The following is a 15,836-nucleotide window of genomic DNA, read 5'->3' as shown; positions in this document are numbered from 1 at the left end:
TTTGGCCCACATGGCTCCACGTTTGTTTAATGTCTCGGCGCCATCTACACACAGACCCTATTACGTAGCCTTGGAGTAGACTGCGTAAACAGCCCGCCACTCACTAGAATCAAAGCAAAACAAACACGGAACTGGGTTTTATTTTATTTCTCCTTAGGATATTTTTCATTGCGGAAAAACATTCGGAGGAAGCCGGAGCAGCAGATGAGGGATTTTTTTGTTATTTTTTTTTTTTTGGCAGGTGTGATGATAAAAGCCACATGTCATTGAAACCTCAAGCCGTTTACATGTCTTATATCTGGAGAGGGGAGGAGGAGGTAAATGCAACCCGAGCATCGAGTGCTCTGCTGTCTGCAAGGAAATTACATCTTTAAAGCTCACACACAAAACCCTGCAGCTAACAGCACCAGTCCAGTCAGTCAGACTAAGGGGGGCAGCAGGGTGGGAGCCTCCTTCTTAAACACAAGAATTGGAAGTCAAGAAGCAACGGGCTGAGGAACAATCAACTCCTCTGGGGACAGGGACAGTCTTTTTGGAAACTTTATACCGTGCTCAAAAATTGTACAGCCTGGAAGAAAACTTTCTCTGAAGTAAGAAGAAAGAGGACAAGGTACGGTAGAACTTTCTTCTAAGTTTAGTAAAGTCTTGTAGAGCAGAAGCTTTGTCTAAGACTCCACCAGAGGGTGGACTCACTTTAATTTTTTTAATCAATTTATCTCTAAGAATATCCCAAGGATGGAGAAGCATTAAGAAATCATGGACAACTTCTTTCTAAATATCCAAAATTTTGAGAAAATTTTCAATATTGCTAATTTTTTTTTGTTGATTTTTGAACATTTTCCAAAGTCATTTTTGAGCCTATTTTTTGAACATTTTTGAATTTTCATCCTCTAAGCATCAGAGATTCGATTGGAACGAATTCCAGAGTAGATAATTATTAAGGATATGGTGGAGGAAAGTCATGATGGTCGTCAATAGAGTTTTCTTCATTGGTATGCAGCAGGGTTTGATGTGGTACATTGTTGCGAGGGTATAATTGGCAGTTTTCTGAAAGGGCTGCAGAGATTCTTGAGGAACTTCAGAAGTGTATGAATGAGACAGTGGAAGTGCACAGGAAGGACTGACAAGTATTGAGCTTCCAGTAACCACCAGCAGAGAAACCACAGGGTCTTACATAGATTTACTCTCTATAGATCTTTTTGTTCGGAGGGCAGATGATGGGCAGACACCCACAGGACTAGGTTCATGCTTGTAAGCAAATTTAAAGGAATTCTCCATACTTGTACAATTGACATTATCCTATTAGATTATGAAGTTCTCATACTATATAATATGGACCCTGCATTCTTTTAGACTTAAGAGCAAAACCTTACGTACTATCACTGCATGAAAGTTTGGATAGGTAGGTAGTAAAGGTTATACTTTTATGGAATGGACTTCACAAATATAATCTGAACCCAATATTTTGTGACATGGGCTAGTTGTAGTTGGTTGTATTGTGTTTTGAAGGTGGCATGTTGTGATTTCAAAAGTGATCTTAAAGGTACAGTATAAGAAACAAAAAAGGGGGGTCCATTGGGTTGTCCCGATATCACTGGTTGACTATACATCCTATGCTATGAATGTATCAACATGATGGTATTGTCACCAATTCCATTGAGTTGGTACTTGATATTCAATGCATTTTAAGCTTCAATTTCCATCATGGACCACGACTGAGACGTAAAAATGGCCATACCATGTAGCCCATCTATAGAACATTAGATCATTTGTATGAAGGGTCCAAATATCAACATGTCAGACTGAACTGGCAGACCTCCGTTTTGGTAGACATTGGTTGTTGTGTAGCCAAAATCAACAGTTCCGACCAACTTCCATCCAATGTTTTCAGTCAGATGATGTTGCTTTTAATTGAACTATACTAAAATCTTCAGTTACCCCTGATGCTACCTACAGTGACACACCATTAGTAGGGCCAGTGCCATATACAGTGTCAAACTGGCCCACCAGAGCACAAGAAGATCCCCCAGTGGACCTAGGCTTTAAAACAATAACATAATATAGACCATGGTACCCAAGTTTGAAGGATGCTAGGGTCTATTTTCTAGGTGTTGTTGGAGGTGGGCCCCCAGAATCACTTTAGCAGATGGGCCCAAGCAACCAGATTCCAACACTGACTGTATGACATCAATTCAGGGCAAATCTATGAGATGGACAAAGTTATTATATTATATTTGGACTATTAAACTGAATATAAAAACTGCAACGTTTTATGATTATACTAAGTGACGCAGCCTACATCTGGGAGGTCTGAATTTTCGGAACCTCAACCCCTTGTGAGTTATAGCCTGAAACCCCATATTGTTCATGTCATTGCTACAACCACAGCCCATAAACCACTGTCTAAGAGATATTTCCTGTTTAAGTCCCTTCTATGCCATTGTAAATATTGATCGAGACTATAAGCGGCATAAGGGACATTTCATGCGAGAGTCAATAAAATATTTGGTAAGGAGGCGCGGATCGTGTAAGGAGGAGGAGGAGGAAAGTGTGTAGCAATGACTAGGCAATCTATGTTAATGGGAATCTGCATAGTCCAGCCAGCATATTGGCAGACTCAGAAGATCATACAAGCTGACATTAAGCTGGCACTTAGGCCAGAGTGTAGAGTCATGTGTCTATTGAGGAATGATGAAAAAGATCGGGAGGGTGACTATATAAACCTGGAAGTCCATTTTTATCCAAGTTCGGGATCATCTCCCACCCTCTGAAATCTTACTCACCTAGAGCCCTGTGATGTGAAGATCTTCAGGCTTGGTCTGATGCCTTCAAATCATGATTGAAGGATTGATTGATCTTTGTTAATAGGTTATTTATGATGCAACCCATAGGAAATAAACCCTTGTGGAGAGTGAATGACTCCGGAATTAGCACCAAGTTGGGTTATATTCTGCTGCACCTTAATGTATTGGAGCCTGGACCCTTCTATGGATCCTCTGATACTTAGGTGGACCAGTTGACCCTACCATTAATGATAGACTTTTTGTCTGAAGTTGTTGGAACATAGGAATGATCCTGAATTCAGGGGCCATTCACACGGTGTAAAATGAAGAGGACTTCCTCTTCGTTTTCCACCGCCAATTTCTGGAATCCGCCCCCAAAACAGCTTGAAATTCCTATGTGCAAACAGACCCTTGATGGAGTTCTCCAGGCAAACAGGAGAACCCAGGAAGGGCCAGGGTAAGGGGAACTACATGTATCAGCTTGTAGAATCAGTATTAGCTAGGTCCCCTCTGTTGATACTTGCTTACAGACCATAATGAATGATGTACAGACAGTGTCAGCCTGGCCTACCAGAGCACCTGAGGATCCTCCGCTGGGCACCAAGTTTAACACAATAATGATCCAGAAGAAGACACCCACATTTTAAGGGTGATATGGTCTATTTCCAGGGGCTGTTGGAGGGTGGGCACCCAGAATTATTTTGTTTGATGTGCCCAAGGAATCTCAGTCCAACACTCTGTTTCTTGAGGAGATAAGAACGATGACAGGAGAGCTTTCATGATAATTAGATATATCATGGTTGAACAGACAGTGGTATGGAAAGTTCTCTATAGTCGTTGGGCTCGGCCTATATGATCTTTACCCCTAACAAGCTTCCTGGAATAAAAATAAAAGGTTCTTTTGGCTGCAAGGAATGGAAAAATCTCTGCCTAGGAGAGGCAAAAGCTGCTGTCTCAGGCTTAGAGTGACTTAAGTGAAAGCAAAATAAGACAGACTTGCCCAATTTCATGCACCCCGGAGGGTCTGGAAGGCTCAGCAACAGTATTATATCATAGAAGAGTTAAGCACTATAGAGACACGCCTAAACATATGGAGCCTTACCTACTAAAATAAGCACAAAGAACGCCATACTGACCAGATGGTTATGGTTAGTCATGGAGCCTACACTAAAATATGTATAGACTATGGTCCACTGTAGGTCAACGCAATCATAAAAACCACTGCAATACTGAGGTCTTCTGCATGGCCAGGTTCCCCAGGCTGCTGTCCACATTAGGTTCTTGTACTCGGCCCTGACTATGGATCCTAGTAGAGGACTGAATTGATCTGTCATTGGGAATCCAAAAAGTCATGTTTGCTAAGCATAGGTCTTATATTTGGACCACTGGAGCTCTGCAGCTCACTGGTGACCAAACTGGACCTAAAGTGACCAGTGTTGGGCATGGTCCAGGTGCACAAGCTCAGTTTGTGCCCCACTGCACAACTTCTCCTCCAAACTTTTCCATCCATATTTTTTAGCAGCATTTACATTTTCCTTTCCTTCTCTATCTGACAGCCATGAAGACTTGCTGATAACATTTTGCAAGCATCCCATCATTCCTATCCTCTGTCTGTGCCCCCCACGTAATAATCATGCCCCTATTATGCCACAGCCGCCCCCAAAGGATCCCTCCTGACTATATGCTGCTGTCCAATTGCTGGTTTTGCCATTTAAGGGTTAATGTTCTTCTTTTTGACAGTGGAAGGCTGTGTATCGTATATCTTTCATCTCCAGTGCACAAGAGGGCAGGAGTGATAAGTTTAGGATGAACAGACTATTGAAGGTAACCTGTTGGCCCTCCTGGGACTTGAACTGAATATTTATTTATTACACTCTTATGCTGGGATTTGTAGTTCCTCATTGTTCTACTACATACTTATTACTTGCTTATACTGGGACTTGCAGTGTATCAATGTGTATTCATTAACCTTTAGGTAGCGTGTCATTATTAATAATTTGTGTATGTTGGGACTTGTAGTACCACAGTGTTACAATGGATAATTATATATTTCTAGGTTATGGTGAGACTTGTGGTGCCTCAATGCTCTACTATGTATTTATTACTTGCTTTTGCTGGGAGTTGTAGTCCCACAACATCCCTTATGTTCATTATTCATTTTTTAGGTTGTGCTGGGACTTGTAGTTCCCCAGTGTGCAGCAGATTTGTTCTAGAAATGTCAGCCCTTGTCCCATTCATCTACATGGAGCTTACCGATATGCACATGCTAGAGAAACAAACCAAGTGTATGCATGTAATGACTTCTCCAAGAAATCTGCTGCGTGTGAACAGACCCTTAATACAATATTCCCTGTGCTCACTGGGCCGTGAATTCTTCAGATTGTTTTATATCTGCATAGACCTGGCTGATACGTTAAAAGGGAAGTGAAGTTCCAGACTAAACAATGAAGCATGTGGAATGTGGTTCCCCACTTAGGAGGGTCAAAAAGCCAAAACGTATTGGTGACTGGTTTGGAGAGACGGACTAGACTTGCCAAATTTACTTCTCTAGTCATCGTAACCATTAGTATAAAGTGAATTCTGAACCACACTATAAAGGGTTAATATGTAACCTGCGGCAGAGGTAGACATCAACAAGGGGCTGCGAGCCATATGGATAGAGAGGAGAGTCACGCCTGACAAGGTAATGTCACAGTAACAAAACTGACCGGAACTCAGTTGTGATGTCACTATAGCTAATTTGCCTAAAACCCAATAGTGATGTCATAGGAGATTTGCTGGGATATCCAATCTGTCTGAAAAACACTAGTGACGTCACAATAGGTTCATGAGGCAGTGAGATGATGTGAATGATGTCACAGTAAATTCCTGGTGCAAACACAGTTGTGATGTCACATTAGATAATTTGACTAAAACCCACTTGTGATGTCACAGTAGATTTTTATGATGCAAACACAGTTGTGATGTGACTGCAGCTAACCTGACTGAAACACACTAGTGACGTCACAGTCGCTTTCATGCCGGTGATGTCTTAGAACCTTACCTCACAGAAAGTCACGTGCCAAGTCATGACAGCGCCCTACTTGTCTGAGCCACTCTTTTTTTGCCTTAGGGGTCTTTGCATGCTGTACTTGGGGGTTCCAGACTGGTTCCAACACTGGGTCATGTGACTAGCCAACAACGTTCCGCAGGTGGCCACCCAGGGGCCTCTCAATCATGTGATCCCAGGGTTGGAGCCGGCCCAGAACCTCTAGGTACAGCATGCAAAAACTCCCAGGGGAGGGAAGACAATCAAGACTCTCTGGACAACCCTTTAAGGAGGTTAACCCTTTCACTGCCTTACATAAGCACCACTGCTAGGTATAACTTTACAAGAATATTTTAAACTTCATACCTCATATTTCTTCATACAATGAACCCACTTCTCTCAGGGAGAGGTCGTGGTCCTAATAACGGTCCATATTTCCTTATTTTTCAGTGTTGATCCTTGCTATGGACTTTTCCTTGAAGTCAAGCGTCATATATAGAGTCCTTTGGCCCTAGGACTGTATTCTCACTAAGAAGGTGTATGAGCAGCAGTATGAGCACCTTTGTAATGCCATTGTTATGTATGGAATCTCTGCCACCATAGATCTGCACTATGCAGAACGTGTTCCTGCACGACCACGGGCCCGGTTATATCATGAAGAGGGTTATAGGTTTGGGCTCTCATTTACAGGCAGCTACAGCTTATTACATCAGGATAACACACAAAATATACTAAGCGGGTATCAGTCAACCTTTACACCAACAGAGGACAGCACAAGAGCATGGAGTAGACTTCAGATGACAGTCCGTGATTGTCCAGTCAACACCATGAACAACCTTCCCATATACATTGGCACTTGACTCTCCAGTCTCATTGAGCACAAAGAGAAGAACATTTGCCAACCTAGACAATTGAAGGAGTCTTTTAAGATGCTGTACCTGGAGATTTTGTGCTGGTTCCAGTCCCAGGTCACATGATCAGAACCAGCACCTGGCATCTGAGTTACTCAGTCTTCCCCGTCCTCTCCCATGTTCACAGGTAGTCACTCGTGCTGTGGGGGCTAGAATACTATACTAAAGCATATATCATAGCACAGGTAACTAGTGGAACCCCTAAGTACAGCATTAAATCTGCCCCACCCCCGAAGAAGTAAGCCTAAAAATACTTCCTGGAGAACCCCTTTGAGTGTTTTTCATGGATGTCTAATGGAAACATCTAACATTGCATTATTCTGGGGAGGGGGGAATGCTTCTCCTAAAAGGTATAAGTCTTAAAGTCCATGCCATACTCCTCTGCAATGCTCACATTCCCTTTAACACCACCTTTTGGAAAGAAACTAAGCTATACCTCCATGTTTGCATCCCCCTAGTCATATTTCAAAGCCTGTCAATGGCCGACCCTTTAATGAACTATGAAACATGACTAGTACATAAACCAATCATATTATAGAGATCTGGGCCATGGCTACAAGAGGTGCAAAGGTTACAATTGTTGCACCATTGGTCTGGTCAGTGTCAGACTGAGGTTACTTAGCCCCCCCCCCAAATAAAATAATCTGGGGGTCCATCCTCCAATAGACCATAGTAGCCTTCACATTTAGTTGTCTTCTGCTGCACCATTATTGGAATAGAGCCTGGTCCCACTGGAGGATCCTTTGGTACTCTGGTGGGCTAGTCTGGTTCTGCATATTAGAGAATCTGAAGACTCCTCTTTGATGTAAAAAGACATCTGTTTGTGACTGACCTACAACTTGCTGAGATCCCCTTATATCTTCTTTTATGCCGACATTGTGTAGCGTCCCGGGTCACTAGCGCCATAAGGGTAATGCGGGTAGAAGGACAATCTTTTCCACTTGTTTGACTTGGATTAAGATGTATTTTATTTCTTGCGCTGATAGAAATCTGTTCAGACTACATAGCTCAGCAGATACAAGGCTGCACCAAGTCTAAATATCATCTGACCTCTGGAAAGTTGAGTCTAGCCTGAGAAGTTGGTAGTAGTAGCTAATAGCAACATAATAAGATGACAAGGAGCAGTAGGGGGTATCTCCTCACCCTGGACTGCCCGCTATAATGAATGCTATTTCCTTCATTATTTCTTCTCCTTACTCTAAGAAGTGATAACTAGTGCCAAGGAACTGGGTCGAACCTACCCAAGAAATGATAATAACTGTGAAATATTTCTTCCTCACGACTCCATAGAAGCCACTTATAACACGTCAGGATGTGTCAAACTGTGAATAACAATATCAGAACATAAAAGATATCCAATCTGTCTGTCTCCAAGAGCCCTTATAAGGCTTGTAACCCAACGCTGCGCAGGACTCCCGACCTCTTGTCTGAACAGGCCGTGTTTGTATGTTGTGTATGAATATTCGTAGGGTCCTACATAATAAGGTAGTAGAGTTCTAGGTATGTTGTTTTACTCACCATGTACTGATCCAGAATTACAGTCTGTATTGTACTCTACTGTACTCTGAACTTACTTGGTCAGAGCTTGAGATATTAGATCGCTGTGGGTCTGACACCTTGGAGTGGACCCCTACCGATCAGCTGTTTGAAGAGAACCCAGCATTCTGGAGAGTGCTGTAGCTTCTTCACTGAATACCAAGTACAGTGCTGTACATTGCACAGAGGGTGTGCTTAATTCTACCATTAAAATCAATTTTTTTCTTGTTGACACGTAGGAATAGCCTTAATGGTAGAATCCCTTTAATGCAGTTCAGACCCATTTGCTTGAATGGGACTGAGCTGTATACAGGCCACGTGGCATACATGATATCACTGTCCTGTGAAGTGGAAGAAGTGCTCACTTCAGCGCTACTTTGAGCAACTGATCTGTGAGAATCCAACATAGACCCCCACAGATCTAATATTGATGGCTTATGGTAAGGACAGGTTTACAATATTTAACTCCTGGATAACCCCTTTAAATATATTGGGACCTTCAGCAGCAGAATTTTGCATGCAGCTCTTGACTATAACATAGGCATAGGCTGTAGCTCAGGATCAGTGCCATATAAAAAAATGCAATGTATATACACAGTGACTGCACCAACAGATTAGTGAGCGCAGCTCTTGAGTAAAATACAGGATGTAACTAAGGATCAGTACAGGATAAGTCATGTAATGTATGTACACAGTGACTGCACCAGCAGAATAGTGAGTGCAGCTCTAGAGTATAATACAGGATGTAACTCAGGATCAGTACAGGATAAGTAATGTAATATATGTACACAGTGACTGTTCCAGCAGAATAGTGAGTGCAGCTCTGGAGTATAATACAAGATGTAACTCAGGATCAGTACAGGGTAAGTAATGTAATGTATATACACAGTGACTGCACCAGCAGAATAGTGAGTGTAGCTCTGTAATATCATACAGATGTAACTCAGGATCAGTACAGGATAAGTCATATAATGTATGTACACAGTGACTGTACCAGCAGAATAGTGAGTGCAGCTCTGGAGTATAATACAGGATATAACTCAGGATCAGTGCAGGGTAAGTAATGTAATGTATGTACACAGTGACTGTACCAGCAGAATAGTGAGTGCAGCTCTGGAGTATACTGTAATAGGATCAGTACAGGATAAGTAATGTAATGTATGTACATAGTGACTGTAACAGCAGAATAGTGAGTTTAGCTCTGGAGTATAATACATAATGTAACTCAGGATCAGTACAGGATAAGTAATGTAATGTATGTACACAGTGACTGCACCAACAGATTAGGGAGTGCAGCTCTGGAGTATAATACAGGATGTAACTCAGGATCAGTACAGGATAAGAAATGTAATGTATGAACCAGCAGAATAGTGAGTGCAGCTCTGGAATATAATACAGGATATAAATCAGAATTAGTACAAGATAAGCATAGCAATTCACATGTAAATAAAGGCTATTAATAGTACTATGATGTTGTGCAACAGCTGAGGTGTGTAGTATGGTGTTCTGCAGCAGCTGAGATGTGTAGTATGGTGTTCTGCAGCAGCTGAGATGTGTAGTATGGTGTTCTGCAGCAGCTGAGGTGTGTAGTATGGTGTTCTGCAGCAGCTGAGATGTGTAGTATGGTGTTCTGCAGCAGCTGAGGTATGTATTATGGTGTTCTGCAGCAGCTGAGGCATGTAGTATGGCGTTCTGCAGTAGCTAGAGCACATACCATTATAATACATACTGTGGTTACTGCAGTACTTGGCACAGGCTATAGTGGTCTGTTGCAGACTACTTCTGGAGGGAGAGATAAGCAGTGTCAGTGTAGCGCCGCTCATCTCTGTATGTACAGCAGGTTCTGACGTCAATACGATGTTTATACAAAGACTACTTACAAACATGTCAATGAAAAATCTAGAAAGTTAGATATAATTGATGTAAAGTAAGACTCCCACTCACTCCACATCTGCATGACAGAGTAAGAATGCCTTGAGATCTTCAGGACCGTGATATCTGATAGTGTGATCCTGGAATGTGCAGCTTCTCCACATTTCCCAGTATGTATGGCCAATGTGTTGTCTAGGATGGATTTTACTAACCATTTCCCATGTGTATCATGGATGCCGGTGGAAACTAGGTAGCCAGACTTCTTCTCGGTATCAGTGTCATAAATTGGTTCTTCACATCTTCTTAACATTGACATCTTACAGAAATGGTCTATGATGTCTTCTCACCATTGGGACCTTGGGCACCATAGCCACCAAATTGGATGTATGGCCTGGTCTAATGACTCTAGATCAATCTGGGTGATGACCTGTAGGATGTAAGAGTCATTAGACCAGGCCAACCATCAATTGTCCAGTTTGTTACCCATTGGATTTCTGTTGCTTTTTACTTGCTGGACAGTTTTATAACACATATGGCTAAATAAAGGTAATTGAAGGCCATTAGGCAAAAAAATTGGTGGATGCAACATTGGGCTGGCCACCAAAGCACCAGAGGATCCTCCAGAAATCTCAGGCTCTAGTGGTCCAGCCAAATTTCAGTGCTATGTTCTATTCCCTACAATTTATTAGATGATGGAGGATGACTGCCGAATCTTGTTATGTGGTGGGCCCAAGGGTGGGTACACAATCCTTGGTAACAGTATTATATAATACATGGCTAATTGAAGCTGACCATACATGTTAGATAATTTTTGGCTATTGTCTCTAGCCTAAGGCTGGCCAACTGTCTCTCTATGAGGGTTGTCCAACTGTTGATACATTTTCTCTTTGGATGTCAGGGGATCGTAAAGCACTGCAGATAGATGGGGAATTGGTAAAAAAGAGGAACGAGTGTGACTCCTATGTCTTACTCCTCGGAGTTCCCTACAGGAGGACCCTACATGGTGGACGTCCTTCAACAGTTCCCTGCGTTCACACAGAGTTTTTTTGGTCAGGAATTTGGTCAGGAAACTGACTCAAATTCCTCCTCCTAAAAACGTCTCACCATACAGTCCTATGGTGAGGCGTATTTAGGAGGAGGAACTTGAGTCAGTTTCCTGAGCAAATTCCTGACCAAAAAAACTCTGTGTGACATTGGATTGCCTGCTGTTAAGAGTCCAAAATGGTACGCACTGCCAAATCCTACAGATATGGGTTAACTTTCTAACATTGCTATTCTTCCTGTGCACATTCTGCATACATTACACACAAAATGCAATGAACAAGATTCTAAGATTTATTATCTTTGGCATTGGCTGGAATGTAAGCAAAACTATGCTAAATGAAACCAAAAAATGGAGGCTGTAAAGAGGAATCGAGCTCACAGTGGGAGAGCCAGGAACCATAACGGTGACTGAATGCAGAATTCTCCTCCAAGGCTTTGTAAAATGCTTATGTTAACTTGACACACACCCATCCAGACTGCGAGCCATGTCATTACAAAGTGATAACCAGCAATGGGGTGAGAACCAGGCCTGGATCGAAGGATGTAGGTCAGAAGATAGGGCCTTACTCAGGTCATTGCAGCCCTTAGTGAACATGTATGGGTGTGAGAGGGACACTATCAGCATCTAGAGAACAACGGCCATCATGTTGAATGGGGTGAAGTAGGAACTAAGGCTTCCCGAAGGCCCCTCCTCTCTGTCACATAGGTGGACACCAGTGTTATAATTTATCAAGACAAAATTTTGGTTCGGATTTCCCCAATTTTGTGATGTGGGCACGTGACCATCCCATAAAGTGCCCACATCACATATAACAAGACTGAGAGCCTGCATTCCATCAGGTCCAGGACATTTGCTGACTCTGAGAGGTCACTCCTTTTTGTGGGAGCTTCATTGCCATTTTGGGAGTGTTGACACTCATTAGAAATAGAAGGTGGTCCTGGTACAGACAATGCATTTGGACCCTGGAGTTTTAGGTTACTCTTCTGAGTACAGCTTCTGCATCTGTCCTGGAGAAGGCCTTAGGCCTCCCTTCATGGTGGTAACAATCTACTTACTAATTCTTAGTCATTAAATAAGAGCAGCTGCAGAATTGTACAAACACCATAACATTATGTCCGATATGAGCTGTCCCTGTGTATACAAAGCTTTAAGGGAACATGGAACCAGTCTTAGTTGTTGTGAAGTTAGATAGCATACGGCCTCCTTAATCGAAAAGAGTCAACGTTCTACACCATGCCAAGAATGTTACAGATTAAATAAAATCAGTCTTCTGTATTTTGGGGCTTGGCTCTTGAATTGAGAAAAACCACGATGTGGGAAGTTTGTAATAAGCAAACAGAAATAAAACAGAAACCATATGTTCAGGGGATCTCATGGATAATTTCTTGGAGTAGCCCAAAACTGAACCAGTCAACAATGTCAAGATCCATAATGATCCAGTTGATCTAGATTAAGATAAATATCATAAGGCTGAAGACTACTGTATGTGATGGGTTCTCCCACCATTACGATATATGGGATATCGATGTGATGCCCACCAATGTTTGGTCCTATATTACTGGTAGAGAGTTAACCACGCATCTACAGTCGTAGGAGTTTCTTTTAAACCTATGTGAGATATAGAAACAACCATATGAACATGTGCAGGCCCTTCTGTATTATTTAATTGACTTCAATGTCGATCCATGAGTTGTCATCTCTCTGTTTAGACTTTCAAGAGTTGGTGTTGGAACACTTTCATTGAAGGTTCAAACATTCACCTTATCAGGCCCAGAAATAGGTCATCATTCTCATGGATGGTCTACTGGTTTATCAGATTGTTGCCCTAGCATTGATCTAGGAACTTCCTTTTGTTTTGGTACCCTCCAACTGATAAGTCAGCTAGTTAAGCTTCTTCTGCTAGATTAGTCAGCTAGTTAAGCTTCTGCAGCCAGATAAGTCAGATAGTTGAGCTTCTTCAGGTGTTAAGTAATAGCATGCAAATTTTCAAAAGATGAGTGTCCTAGGTCTAAGTCTATGAAGGTCCTTCTATAAAATAGGTGGAATTTATTAAGATTAGCATCTCCTACGTCAACCTTAATTCCACTGCCAATGCTAGATGCACCAGAAGTACTGAGAGGTTCTGGCCTTTTAATAACTGTGGCCTATCTTGTAAGGCCCTGTGCACCAGAACTACAATCTAAGTTAGTTCCCAACTGGTGTATATTTTTGGCATAACCTACGCCAATTTTCTAGTAAATCTGATGGTCTGAGGCATCCATGCCCCAGTCCATCTTGATTCCTTCCCTGCTCTACCCACTGTTGTAAAGAATGATGTGGTGATTTGAACTAAAAATGTTGTAGAGGCTCATCTTTGGCATAATGTTCCAAACATCCAACAATTTTATGCTAGTTATCTGGCATAAATATTAAAATTCCCTATTGTGTAGTGTGAAGGATCTCGCCTCTGCCCAAGCCACTTTTACCCAACCGCTGGCCTACCTGGCCTTGCCACGGGCAAAACTGCGATCACCTTCTTACCTTTACCGCCTGCTCTCACCATGAGAGAGGGACCGGGTCTTATAGGATAAAATGAGACGAGCTTTCTAAAGTTTTATATTTATTAACCCAAGAGGGTCGATACTAGACAACCAACATACATAGAGATATATGCTAGCGGACACAAGCTTGTATGGTTACAGAAAGATATGTTACAGTGCAGTAAGATAAGAAGTATAAAAGAATAGAAACAGAATTATAATTGGGTCTCCGGAGTTCACCTCATGAAACCCAGGGCACATAAGTCCATAAGCCATGAGAGTCCATAGGTAATCCTTAGGTGGTAAAGGTTTGACTACCCCATTAGCAGAATAGTCCAGGGTGCATGGTATTTCCATAGGCAATAGAGTCCATAGTCCACGGGATTAGCTTCCACAGCATCACAGCATTTTGTGACACATCCAGTAGTCCAGGAAGAACAACAAGAGCCTTGGGGTCTGGTTATGTGTGACAATATATCTCCACTCAGCCCCATCTCACCATGAGGTCAGCAAGGTGGGCAGCTCTGCCAGTACCAGTATGACTATATACGGTCATAACTATTTGTAGGTTTCCTTGGAGTCAGGTTGTCTGCTAGAAGGTGATAGCAAGGCTCTCAGTCCACTGATCCCAGACACCCCCTGCTAGGAATAACGAAGTTACGCTGGGTTCACACTAGCGCCCGGACTCTGTTTTCAGGTTTCCGTCTTCTGCATGCAGAAGACAGAAACCTGTCAGACCGGGTCTGGCCGTGAGCGCCGGTGAGCGTTTATGCTCTCTGCCGTGAAACCGTTTTTTTAAAACTGGACACAAAGTACTGCATGTCCAACTCTGTGTCTGGTTTTAAAAAAACGGTTTCGTGGCGGAGAGCATAAAACGCTCACCGACACTCACGGCCGGACATCTTTGAAACCCATTCAAATGAATGGGTTTGGAAGAGTCCTGCAGCTTTCCGTCTCCTGCCCTGTTTTGTGAAGGAAAAGCCTGACAATGCCGTGCCCAGGGTAAGACAATGGGATGAGCAAGCTACCTCCAGGGGGTAATTAGGCTTGGACAATTGGACACTATCTCTGGCAGCTTGCTAATCAATAGAGTAAAGTAGAGTAAATTAACAGGGCAAAAGGGAAATATATCTGAGAAGGCAGTGAAACAAACCATAACTCTGCGCCATTCATCACATGTGGATTTTATGGAAGGTAGAGAAGAACAGAAGAGAAAACCAGGCTACAGGTAAAAGTTGAAAGGCTGCAAATAAAAAGTAAATTATATCAATAGTCTTTCAAAAAAAAATACAGTACCATAAATTACCAAGGAGCCATATGATGCCAAAAAATTCAGCTATAGTCTTGCCCAGATAACAGCGACTAGGTCCCAGTTTTCAAGCCACACATCAAAATCTGGTACTGGGCTCTGCTGAGGGTGACACAGATTCCTAAACTGGGGAAATCCTTGGGCATTTGCCCCTTCTGCCTCCCATTGTGATACTTGGCCTGTGGAATGGGAAGGAATCATGCCCAAGGTTGACTCAAGGATTCAAGTATTTTGCTATGGACCAGGTGTAGCACGTTGTATTCAGAATAAAGTGAATTTATGCCATCTTGAATGTAATAGTTGTCCCAAGTGGCCAAATTTAGAAGTTGGCAGAGAGTGGATTTGTGTGTTTACCTGTGTCTATGGTCACTTGTGACTAATTATTCTAAAACTACACAAATGTTCCTAAATTACAGCCTATGGACAGTGAAGTACATGCTCGATTTGGTACCACTCTCTGGATATGGTGTGCCTGTAATTGTGAATTCATCTGCTGGTCATACGCTATAATTTTGCTGCTATTTTTGCTGGACATTCCATTACAGAATGGTCATTTAAAGCAAGGGTCACACCGCAGACTATAGACATTCTATTCCCTTACTTGTCTCAGAAAATAAGATATACTGTAGTCATTCTTGAGGTCTCTGGTTACCACAAGGGCATACGTATCATAGTGGAAGATTATCAAGCTACAATGTGGCCCTTTGAAGGATATTCCCAGCCCTGGTTAATCCCATATGGTTTGATATTGGGTAGGAGGAACTCATAGTTTCCTACTGTCCATCATTTGTTGGGATTCTCACAAATTTTCTAAAACAATCATGGAAAATTGA

At 42.3% G+C, this 15,836-nt stretch overlaps 1 protein-coding gene across 1 annotated transcript in view; it reads left to right on the top strand.

Annotated features, from left to right (window-relative positions):
• The first annotated feature begins 309 nt into the window (after positions 1-309).
• BGN (biglycan) overlaps positions 310-15,836 on the top strand; it is a 37,748-nt gene continuing 22,221 nt past the window's right edge. The window contains exon 1 of the mRNA XM_075260434.1: positions 310-610. The gene's annotated coding sequence lies outside the window, so the exon portion shown is untranslated. The remainder of the gene's footprint in view (positions 611-15,836) is intronic.

The sequence above is a fragment of the Leptodactylus fuscus genome, chromosome 11, assembly GCF_031893055.1.
Source record: "Leptodactylus fuscus isolate aLepFus1 chromosome 11, aLepFus1.hap2, whole genome shotgun sequence".
Lineage (NCBI taxonomy): Eukaryota > Metazoa > Chordata > Amphibia > Anura > Leptodactylidae > Leptodactylus > Leptodactylus fuscus.
Note: the sequence above shows the minus strand (reverse complement) of the source record. Positions and strands in the feature narration are given on the sequence as shown.